The sequence below is a fragment of the Arvicanthis niloticus genome, chromosome 8 (genome assembly GCF_011762505.2).
Source record: "Arvicanthis niloticus isolate mArvNil1 chromosome 8, mArvNil1.pat.X, whole genome shotgun sequence".
In the NCBI taxonomy this organism is placed as follows: domain Eukaryota; kingdom Metazoa; phylum Chordata; class Mammalia; order Rodentia; family Muridae; genus Arvicanthis; species Arvicanthis niloticus.
In genome coordinates, this window is record NC_047665.1 from 21,249,326 (window position 1) to 21,261,835 (window position 12,510).

At 43.0% G+C, this 12,510-nt stretch overlaps 1 protein-coding gene across 6 annotated transcripts in view; it reads right to left on the reverse strand.

Moving 5' to 3' along the window:
- Hivep1 (HIVEP zinc finger 1) overlaps positions 1-12,510 on the reverse strand; it is a 127,241-nt gene that overhangs the window by 56,362 nt on the left and 58,369 nt on the right. The window lies entirely within an intron of this gene.

A 12,510-nucleotide genomic window follows, 5' to 3' on the forward strand; every position in this document is an offset into this window, starting at 1 on the left:
AAGGTCTTGTTTGGCCCAGTCTGGCCTCAAACACTGAAAGATACTCTTGAACTTGTGATCCTTCTGCTTCCACCTCCAAAGGGCAGTGGTTTTTGGCCTTTACCTCCATGCCCAATTTACTTGGTGGTAGAGATTAAATCCAGAGTTTTATGCATGATGGGTAAGAACTCCACCAGCTGAGATAGACCCAGCCTCGTAGTGCATTCTAAATACTCAATTTTATAACTAGGAAGTATTTTTGTGGGCTAAAAAGAATGTCTAAAAATAATCATTTCCTTATATATGATGTGTACCCAACCCAGGATTTGTTAAAACAAATGCTTACTAGATTGGGATCAGTATGAATATTCCAGATGGTGCCGTGGACTAACAGCATAGTCTGAGTGTCCCCAATGGTTCATGTTGTAAGGCTGGTCATTAGTGGAGTAGTGTTACAAAGTCCTGGAGTGTTAAAAAGTGGGAATACTTAATGCATGCATGCAGGGCCGAGGGGGGCAGTCTCTAGGACAGAAGGAACTGCTCTCAGAGGAACTGTGGTTGTATTCATGGGACCCAAGTTCTTGAAAGTGATCTGTAAAAAACAAGCCTAGCTACTCCCCAGCCTCTCTGCCTTTCATAGGTGACTTCACCATGAGAAGACCTCCAAGATGTGACCTACCATGAAGTACTCCAGCACAATGTGCTGATTTGTCTGAGGCCAAACTGGCTCTTGCAGAGCCAGCAACTATGCTATTTAGATTTTTAATCTTAAACTGAATAAGCTTTTTTCCTTAGGAAGAATCAGCCAGTATTTCATTACAGTGACAGAAAAGAACCTAAGACAAACACAAGAAACAAAGCTAATGAAAAACTGAAGATAATGATGAATTAAAGAGTGCTGTGACAGAATACTGTCTGTCTCTTGACAATGCCCATCTAAAACGTAAGAGGATGTGGCAAAGAGACAGCCTAGAAAACCATCATGGAACTACTGACGAAGCACAAAGCTCAGAAACACAGGTGCAGCCCGGAGGCAAAAACACAGGGGCCAGGAAGGACTGGACCCGGAAGTAAAAAGAATAAAGGCAGGTAGGACTAGAGAAATAGCTCAGTGGAAAAGTGCTTGCCTAGCATGCACAAGGCCCTGGGTTCAAGCCTCAGCACTGCAAACACAAACAGGACTTGAATGCTGCAGCAGTACAGGGAAGGAAGGGAAATGTGGTCCCAGGCTCTGATGGCCACTAGTCTGTGGCTCTAGGCACAGCCAGGTTTAGAAATACATCCATGGTCAGCTCTTTGTGAATTGTGTAAGATATACAAATTTGATGATGGTGATGGTGGCATAATTCATTGAAGTCCAGTGTCAGATCCAGTGCTGATTACAAAGGGCACAGACTTCCCAGGGCACTACGCTGTGCTCTATTAAGCACACTGCCAACAACTACATAGCATTATAGATATCTCATCGAAGTATAATTTAGATAAATGCTCTACAGTGTTGTGCCAAGTGGACAATAGCCTCTGGCGTGTGCCACATGCCACTAGCCCCAGACTGTCTCAACCTATCAGTCCTAGCCAGGGAGTCCATGGCCTGTGGTACAGGATCATTCTCTAAATACAAAGAAGCATTGCCCACCAGGGGCCTTTACCTCTGCTGCAGCTCCCCTTCCTCTTCTGCCAGAAAGGCAGGGCTCAAACCACCTTCAGTTCACTCATCAAGCTTCCTCCAAGTGCTCAGACACAGTGGGGACCACAGAAGGCAAGGAGCAAGCTAGTGCGAGAATTGAGGTCTTACACTGAATTTCTGATGCACCCCCAAGCCTTGACTATTTGCTTCCTGCTAGTTATCAGACTCAAGATGCAAGTGCAAGGACCTTGGGAAATCTGTGAAAACTAATTCATTCTCATTCTCTCTCTCTCTCTCTCTCTCTCTTTCTTTCTCTCTCTCTCTCTCTCTCTCTCTCTCTCTCTCTCTCTCTCTCTCTTTCATTCCCTCCCTCCCCCTCTCTCTTTCTTTCAAAGCAAAACATGGTACATGGTACCTGGGAATAGAGAATGTTTAATGCATGCAAGACCCTGGACAAACCCCAGGCACAAGAAGAAGAAAAAACAAAAAGAAAAGACTTTGAAATTTTCCACAAAGAAATGATAAATATTTGGGGAAATAAGTATTTTTTAGCAATTTTGAACATTATACAACAGCCACATACCTAGAAATATCATGTTGCTCACAAAGATGTATAATTTATATGGTTTTTGTATAACAGTTAAAACTTAAAATAAATCTAAGAATGGTGTAAAAAACCCAGCATTAAGCTTTTTTTTTTTCTCAAACAAAGCCAAAAGCTAGGTGAATGTAGATAAGCACAAGTGACCAAAGCTTAAAGGTTATTTTTTAAACAAAGTATTAGGGACATTATTGATATTCAAACTATAAATAAACAAATCATATGACTTAAAAACACAGCCCTTGAGAAAAAAAAATGTTTTATTACCAAAGAACTATTATTACTATACCAGCAGTTCATCTAAACTTTAGTAATAAATAACGATGCATATATTATATGTATTAGCAGTTGTAATGACTGTGGTTTCTAGAGTTTATGCACATGTAATTTGACATTATTTAAGAAAAGCAGCTTTTTATTAATGGATTCTACTGTCGCTCAAAGCAACAAAAACTTAAGATTTAACAAATACTTTAAAAATGGTTATTTAAAATAACAAGGCTGGCCATCTCTATATGGCTACTTAGGATGCTGAGGTTGGCCACATCTATGTGGAAATTTAGCATATTGATGTTGGCCATACCTCTGTGTGCACGTCATACAATTCCTTACAAAATTAACCCTGATCACAAAATACTTCATTTTTTGATTTTTCAATTCGGTTGCTTTTGTCTTGACAACAATGCTACATAGACTTGGTCCTGACTTAGGCGAACTGTATTCAGTACAGGAAGCATTCCCCTGCAGCCCCAGATCAATGGGTGAACAACATCTGCAGCTAGAGAGCTGGGGAGCTTCGCTTCTGTCAGTTTTCACAGAATGTCCCCTTCACATCCATCCAACTTGTGCTTTACAATTCTAACAACCATGATGTGCTCTTAACACTACCCCTGAGATTCCAGACAGTGGTCAGGTAGTCTGTTTGTAGTTCATACAAGATAATGTACCAGTAGTTTATGGAATAGATACTTTGCAGTGTAACCCAGAGCAAGAAATGCAGTTTTACATTCTATCCAGAGAGAGAGAGAGAGAGAGAGAGAGAGAGAGAGAGAGAGAGAGAGAGAGAGAGAGAGAGAGGGAGAGAAAGAGGGAGAGAGAGAGGGAGAGAGAGAGAGAGAGGGAGAGAGAGGGAGAAAGAGAGAAAGGGAGAGAGAGAGAGAGGGAGAGAGGGAGAGAGAGGGAGAGAGAGAGGGAGAGAGAGAGAGAGAGAGAGAGAGTGAGAGAGAGAGGGAGAGAGAGAGAAAGAAAGGGAGAGAGAGAGAGAGAGGGAGGGAGAGAGAGAGAGAGAGAGAGAGAGAGAGAGAGAGAGAGAGAGAGAGGACAATAATAACTCAGGAACAAACGTGTCCACATCACTGTCCTTTGCACCCTTTACTACTAACTATGAAGAGTCCTGTCCTCAGAACACTTCCTCCAGGACTCAGTGTTGGCCGCCAGGCTACAGCTTGACATCATGATAAAGCAGAGCATCTTTAGTAATGGCAACACGCCGGTGATGCTTACTCTTGATGGTCACCTTGATGGGATTTAGAACCATGAAGGAGATAAACCTCTGGGCATGTCTGGATAGCCTTTCCAAAGAGGCTTTCTGGAGTGGGAAGGTCCTCCATGAATGTGGGCAGTATTACCCCATGAGGTAGAGTCACAGACTAAATAAAAAAGGAGAAAGTGTCCCTTCTCTCAGCTTTCTGACTACAGGCACTGTCACCAACACTCATGAGACAAAACAAATGCCACAACAAATGTCACAACACCATGAGACAAAACAAATGCTTCTTTCCTTAAGCTGCTCCTGTCAGGTTTTGTCACAACACAGAGGAAAATACCCACTGCAATGTCCCAGCAACAACATCTTACTGTAATTCTTACTCAGGGAGAAGAGGGGAGTAGAGGGTTGGAAAGATGGGGTATTTGATCATGAGACAGACCCAACATTCCTTCACCACCACTGTGGTGATCTGGGACCATCAACTGCACAGAGTGACTCATTCAGGGTTTGCTGTGTGGAAGGTTTCGTTTTGTTCATGTCAGTTTCTAGTGCTGTGCTTCTTGCTACCTTGAGTTGGCCCTACAGTTTCTATTCTAAACCCAATGTTCTCTCTCACAAATTACTAAAAAGTTAAAAAGTACCTAATAAACTGTAAAAAGTCACCAGTTTACTGTCATTTGACTGAAAGAAAAGCAATGTGAGCATGTTGGTTTTACTCCTAGATGCAGCGTAACTTCCTCTGCCTCTCACCATAGGTCAGAACACCCATTACTGTCTGCCAACCGCCAGGGCCACTTCAGTGACACCAGACAGACCACAGTACAACACCAAATGACAAGGCACACTTAAGCATATGCACATACTCTTCGACATAAGGAACATTCCTAGTCTTTGCTAAGCCCCTAACCAAGAGTATCTGCTATTACTAGCAACCTCTCTTAACTCTGTATCTTAAGCTCTGTATCTCCATGACCTCTAGACCAATGTAGGGAAGAGAACCAACCCACTCTGGCAAACCTAAAAATTGAATTCTAGACTATTGATGTTTCAAATCACAGAACACTGAAATAAATGAGGAAAAAACCCCACAAATCCACCTCTGAGTTAATGAATCTAACAAATATGGCAAAAAAAAAAAAAAAAAAAAAAAAAAAAAAAGACAGAACGTGATCCAGTTATTAAACTGACACAGGAAGAAGAAAGCCTGACCAGAACGACTTCACAGACGACATGAAGACAACAGGAGACACAGAGAGAGACTTGTTACATTTTTTCATAAGTTAAAAAAAAAAAAAAAAAAAAAAAAAAAAAACCAAGGCTTTCTAAAGAATCCCAAAAAAGAAGATTCACAGGTGTTCTGACTTACTTTCCAACGCTAATATAAAAACCAACACTTTGAACAAGTTTTATATAAATTTATGCCAAGAAGACTATTCACTGCACAGATAACCACACTCAAGTACTGCACCATAAACTCAATGCTCATCAAAAGCATAGTACAGGCCGGGCATCCCTCAACATAGCAGAGTGAAAGCAGACGTGCTGGATTTCAGAATTCTTTTCATATATGTGATATATCTTAAAAATGACACTCATGTGTAAACGCGAGATTTGTTGATGTTTCCTACACACCTCTTACATAGCGCCTGAGGGTCCTTTTACAGAGCACTTCTAGGTCACCTACATTTTCACATGAGATTTATCATGTGGAGTCAACTAAGAAATTCTCTTCATGATGACCATCACGTCTGCAATGTTTCAGATTCTTTAGCCCTTCTCACTTGGGATTTGGAAACTAGACATGCTTAGTCAGTACATAATTTTGTAAGAGCAACAGGATAAGGAGAGAAAGTGACTTGCATAATATCCAAAGTGTTCTTGATTAAGTCACATCTGACTGTACTCTCAACAAAAGCCTGAATACTAAATAGAAAGGGGGCCTGATGTAAGAGTAACCAGCATTATTAACACATGTATCCAGAGAGATGAGTCCAAATTCATGATGTCTATTCCACCCAAAGACCTTAAGGGAGTCCGTCCTGGAGTCCCATCCCACCCCACCTGACTCTCTTCTTACCCGGAGCCTCCTTCCCTCATCCAGCTGCCTTCCCTGCCTTCCTGTTCCCCTCACTAAATTCCATCCACTCAGCAGAATACAGCAAGAGCCAAAGTCACCTGACCCCCCACTTACAACCATGTAACACATGAAGTACTGCTACAGTGTTTATGACAGCACATGCGTTACCAATGGTATGGGAAGGGTTTACATGTATAACAGGAGAGTAGCTAAAGAAACCTTCCATGACATACACCAGCATTTAGCTTCTAAAAGTGGTCCTTAAAAGTACTTTCTCAGGGAAGATACTCGAGATATGTTAGGTAAAGGAAGATGCTGTACCACAAAGATGAATGTGGACTTGGATATTAATGGGCAGGCAGGCTAACCATATCTAGACACCAAGACACACACATCTGAGAGTAGTACATTAACATAGGTTTTCTGGCCTAGGTCATAGAGTAGTTTTATTTCTGGTTTTTAAAAACCTCCAGACTAATTTTCAGAGTGGCTACAGCAATTTCCACTCCACTCCACCCAGTGTGTATGGCTCCCGTTCCCCACATCCACCCCAGCAGTTGGTGGTATGGCAGTTGTATTTTTCACTTGTATATTTTTATTAATTAATTAATTAATGAATCACTTTACATTCTGACTGTGGTTTCCCCTCTCCTCATATCCAGTCCTCGTCCTCCATTTCTGATCAGTACATTAATATTTTTTCATTTTACCCTTTATATTTTCTTCAATTAATAAATTACCTATAATGAATAGGAATATAAAAATAAAAATTTAGGTTCAATAAAAATTAATCGTAACCATGTGTACCAGGGATGAAAAGTGCTATGGGCAAGTAACTGAAACATAAATGCACAAGTCCTGCTGTGTGGGAAGGAACAACATCCACAGAGGAAGGACACTCAGGCTGGGGAGCATAGAGGACCTGGAAATGCAAGGAGGCAGGAAGCAAGCAGTCTGGGGTGGGGAGCAGCTTGGACACATGAATGCAGAAAGTAGATAGAGAGAAACCAAATTCATAGTGTTCTTACAGAAATGGTAGTTAATACAACACAGAGTCCCTGCATGCAGAAATGGAATTAGTTAAGACTCGCTCAGACCACAAGATCTTGGAAACCATCACTCTCTTTTAACAATGACACCTTTGGAAAAAACTAACCAAGACTAGGGAAGGAGAAACACTTGGGCGGGTGTCCGCCCTATACTAAATTCATTTTTTAGCTGAAAACACAATGTCTGAAAAATACAAAAATTAAAGGCTCAACTATTGCAGTAAAGGGGTCTGAAGATATATTAGTGTCTAATGATAGGCTCTAAACTTTAGGAACATGGACGATGACTCTGAACGAAGTAGAATAGGGAACACAGGCTGACTGGGCACCAAAAATTTCTTTTCCTATGACAAAGACAAAAAGAGAGTCATAGAACAGACAAGAATATTTTTTGTGAGGCACTGCACTGAAATTTCCACTCACAGACACCCCCGTGTCAGTCCTCATGTCTATTGGCTATACAGCTTTCAACAAGTCTATCTCAGTCTCCGTGCTAAGGAAATCTTGAATTCTAAAAGAAAAGCAGACAAGGCTCCACTGTGCTGTGCTTTCAAACTCGGGACAAGCTAAATGCAGGGCCTGACCACCTTGTTGTTAATTCCATTCAGGGCTGGGTAAAAATGTACACAGACAGGATATCCTGCTGAGCTCTCTAGCAGGCCTGCCCCACAGTTTCTGTCCCTTGGTCAATGTCTGCTTACTTCTATGGAGACTGCACACACCCTCTTCACTTGGAGCCTGGATCAGCAGGAACTGTGGAGTCTACTGTGCTTTTCACTCTTCTACTGACAGTAGGTGTGGGGAGACTAATTTATTTATGAGGCAAGGTCTCACCATGTAGACCAGGTTGGCCTGGAGCTTACCATACTCCTGCCTTGGTTCCTAAGAACTGAGAAACAGGCATGTGGCCATCACACTGGCAAAAAATTCTCGTATGTCTTTCCCCAAGATACTAAAAAGACAAAAGGGTTCTTCAAGTTAAGCATATTTTTCTTAACAAGTAAAAGCCAGGCCCGATTCCCAAATCTCCTTCCCCAAATCTCCAGCTGTCTCAGGACTCAGCAAAGCCCAAAGAAAGGGCTGTTAACTTAACCCACTTCTTCCTAAGACTTGTCAAAGCAACTGGGCCCAGGGCTGACCCTTCCTGGCACTGCTCCAGGTCCTAGTCTGATAACTTTACAGAGGTCCTGAAACACAGTCTCAATACTGCACATTTGAGTCACTTAGTATTACTGTTCTAAACAATATCTTGATGCCAAGGCTGCACCCTGTAACCAATTAAATCAGCATTTCAAAATATTTCTCAGGAGAGTCCAAAAAGAAGTATTATCAGGCTGAGTTTCAAACTTGTAGGGAAATGCCTTATCAGTTGACTCTTGTGAGCAACATGTTATCAGGTGTCACAGATGGCTACATCATCCATCTACCTTTTCAATACTGACACTGATGCCAGGGGATGCTCAAGGAGGAGGGAAAGCTCCATATGCACCTAAAAGCTAAGGATCTCCAATTAAATTAAAACTCAAAGCTACACATTCTCAACAATGTTATACCAAAAACAGACTTGGAAATTCTCACTAGTGTCAGCCCTATACTATGGTCACTTTCTAGCTGAAAGCACAATGCCTGGAAAATGCAAACACTATTTAAGCATTCACCTCCTGTATAATGACATTGTTTCCCAGGATTTGTTTCTCAACCCACGGTGCACTAGACACAGAGTATGATGACATCCATTTCTCTTTCACTACTGAGGATTTGGAAGGGTAAAGAAGCCATACCTTTTTATTTTCATTAATTAATTTATTCACTTTACATCGCAACCGCAGCCCCTGCCTCCTCCTCTTCTCCCAGTCATACCCTTATAAGTCCCTTCCCCCATTACACCTCCCTTCTCCTCGGAGAAGAGAAAGCCCCCTTGGGGACTATCCAACCTTGGGACATCAAATTGCAGCAGGAATAAATGCATCTCAGCTTGGTCTTTATGTCAGTCCCCTAACAACTGGAGCAGGGACTGTATCTGACTTTGTTGACTGCCATTGGATCCCTTTCCCCTAACCAGACCATCTTTTTACTCTGACCACTAATGCTAGGGTTCACTGGACATGGATTGCTAACCTTGTCAGTGATACTAATATGTGGCTATATATATATATATATATATATATATATATATATATGCCCCCACACACTCACGTGTCTGCATGTACATGTACACACATACACACACTCCTAAGGAAGCAGAGACTCAAGAAGTATGGACACCAAACATTAAACAAAGCTGCCATAAGCTCTCTGTTTTTCTCTGGATGGTTGGTTGCATGCCTCATCCCTTGCCAGCAAATAATACATGCATTTCCCCTTTGATAAAATTTAAATTGTTCAGAATCAGAAACAAAAGACTAGCATAAAGTTCTATTTTCTTAGTCAAAAATATAGAAAAGTAAATATTGTATACCTAGTTGGTTGGCCAACAGATTTCCTATGGTCAAAATGCCCCCCTGCTGCATAAAATTTTCCTCTGAGATGAAAATATTCCATCCTGCAGGAATCTCCTTAAGCAGGAAAGTTAACAAGTCAAAATAGCCTCAGGAAGTCCCTGAATCTGACTAGATTCACTAGAGCCCTCCATGCCAAAGTAAGCAGTAAGAGTTGAGTCCCCTCAGCCAGGAAAAAGCTAAACTGCAAAGACTCTAACAACAGAACAGTAGCCCGGGAGAAACAGAAACTGGCTGAGTGGCCTAGGAGAGGTGAAGATAAATGAAGTGCCTGGAAAGAACACTCTCCAAGCTGCTGAGCTGCCTGTCGGCTGTGCAGTGTGCTCCAGCATCTGTGAGATGTCACCCAGGCTGGGTTGGCTTTGGTGATACAGTTGTCTGTGACTCATTCTGCTCCTCTGAGTAACCCCTCATCTATATTCCTCTGAGTAACCCTAGTCAAATTCATTGGTTCACCAGGTAGATCTTTGGTAGTGCCTGTACTTTGGTGTGTTATGGGATCCCTTATCTGGGATAAGCAGACAAGTGTGTTGTATCTCCACAGGAAGTTCTGTAACACAACACTCCTGTTCTCCCTGATCCAGCCTTCTGCCATGCCCAGGGCCTTCACCACAAACTCCCCCTCAGGAACAGACAGTATCAGTATGCTGATTTAACTGTCCTACAAGGTAGGTAAGTCATGTTTGGGTATCTTGGGGTTTTGGTTCTTTCTGTTAGATCAGGATGGTCTAAAACAAGGCTGATCTGCTGGCGCTGGGGCAGAGTGGGGAGCAGAGGCTCTTACAAAAAGACACAATAGAAATGGAGATAACGAGTCTGATAATGCAGAATATAGAAACACTGGAAAATATTCTACATTTTCTTAATCTTTATATTATAATTTGCCAATGCTCTTCAGCAAAGTCAGTGTTTCCTGCAGCATCTTTCCTACCCCTTCTCTAGGGAAGGAGACAATAGTCAGGTGCTGAGCCTTCCGTTAGCAATTACCACCACCATCCTGCAAACATGTTCTGTGTGCCACTTCCTCATCTCAGCAAGCAGCACCCTCTTCTTTCTCAATCCTTCCCAGAATCATAAGGCCCCTGTGTGGGGGAATATACCAGCAAGCAGCAAACAGCCTCTTATCTCGACAGGGCACTGCTGTAGTCCAGGACCTCAGGTCACCACAGACACAAGCAAGCCTATATCTCTCACTCATGGGAAAGGAGACTGCAAAGAATGTGTGAGAAGAAAAATGGCAGTGGTCATTCCTTAGGGTTTCAACAGCAGTAGCCACATGCATGGACAGCTGTGTAGGGAAGAAGGAAACCATGTTCTTTCAAGAAGGAAACGTGGGTCTCAACTGACACTCCGACATTTGTTTCTTTTTCAGCAACGCGCAATCTTAGCTCGCAGCCACTGGATTTATTCCCCGTGTTGAGACCTTCCTCCAACTTTGGAAGAGTGAAGAGAGCACACTTTCCTTCAGGAAGCTCTGCCCATCACATGCTAGGACAGAAGACATGAGCAGGTACTGTGGAGCATCTGCTCTTAGCTGCCTGACATACTGAGCTATGAGGATCAACATGCTTTCTCGTCCAGTCACATTCACAGGGTCTGATACCAGCATACGAGAATGGGCTCTATGTTACAGTGAACCACAGTACTCTTAAGTGTTGGGAGCCGACTCGTAGCAGAAAGCGGCTATCAGCTTTGCAGCCATCTTGAGCCATATACCCTGACATGAACTTGTTTTTCAACAGCCTACAACAGCTGAAGCACACTCTGATATCCCACATATCTTGTTTTGCTGTTTAGTGCCCCCAGCTGCAAGGTGCACGTGGTATCCATACCTGCAAGGTATGCGGTGCACATGCTATCCACGCTATCCACGTCTGTAAGGCTTATGTCTTATCCACACCTGCAAGGCACGTGGTATCCACGCCTACAAGGCACGAGGCAAAAGTGTATAAATACCCCAGACTTCCCTTCAATAAATGAGACTTGATCAGAACCTCTGTCTTGTCTCCAATCTTTATCCCTCCCCCCCCCACCCCCCCTCACCACAGTCTGACCACAGACTGAAGAGGCAGAGCGGTCCGGGACATTTTGGCCCCTAAGTGTGGAATGGAGAGGACCACAACACCGAAGGGTCTCTGCTCTGAGAGAAAGCACTATAACCAAGGAGAAAGGTGATCTGAGAGGCAGACCACTGATTTGAAACTCTCTTTTTCTCTCTCGTGCTGTTTCTGTCAGGGCCCATGAACATGTGAGTCTGGTTAACAGTGCTGCAGACAGCTCACCTGGAAAGAAAAGCATCTGCCAGTAGGAGCCAGTGGGGCTTCTCCTAGGCTCTGGCCTCTGCACCAATACCTGGGCTTCCTTCAGTGAGAATCATGTCTATGGAGAACATACAGTTCAGGTCTCCCATGAGCATATCAGAGACTGTCATAGGCCTTACTCCACAAGACAGAGAGTAGCTGACCACTCTCAGTATAAACCACTTCCATTCCTTGAACCACTACCACAAATGACTGAGCCAGTGCACATATGATCTCTAGCGGGGGGAGGTGCTGCTGTCGGCTATAGCTTCAAGATGGCTGCCCCCTCTGACATTCATGTTGAAAACAATTTCCAATGATGAGTAGGGGAGGTGGGGGCTAATGGTAAGTCACCCATGTCATGCAAGCCACCGCAGAATGGCTTGCAGCCGTAGGTTGGCTCTTTGCCACTCTTCTGAGACATAACCAGGACCTCCAGTGAGGCCCTACCCAGGTGCCAGCACTGGTCCTCACCCGCCGCACTCCAGAGCCACCAGGCCCACACTGTTTTCTTCATGAATCACCCACTTCACGGCTTTCTACTCCAGGAGCGGAAACGATGGTGTTCCTGTGTCTCTGATTAATGTTACATGGTGCTGAGTTATTTTATTCTTGTAAATTTTTATTCAAAGGACACACTAGGGAGACAGAATTTTAAACAACTAAAGCATTTTTAAAAAGTCAAATTCTATACCTTTCCAGCACCCACCCAAAAAGAGATAATTTCACATAAACAAAAGTTGAAAAAATACCCATTATGTTAAAAGCTAAAAGGAGCTGCTTGGAGTAAAGAAAAAGGGACACTGAGGGGCAGAGAGACCTTTTTGGAGAGAACAATAACTGAGGTCCATATACAGAATATAGCGTGTGGCTGCTCACTACAGTCTGCT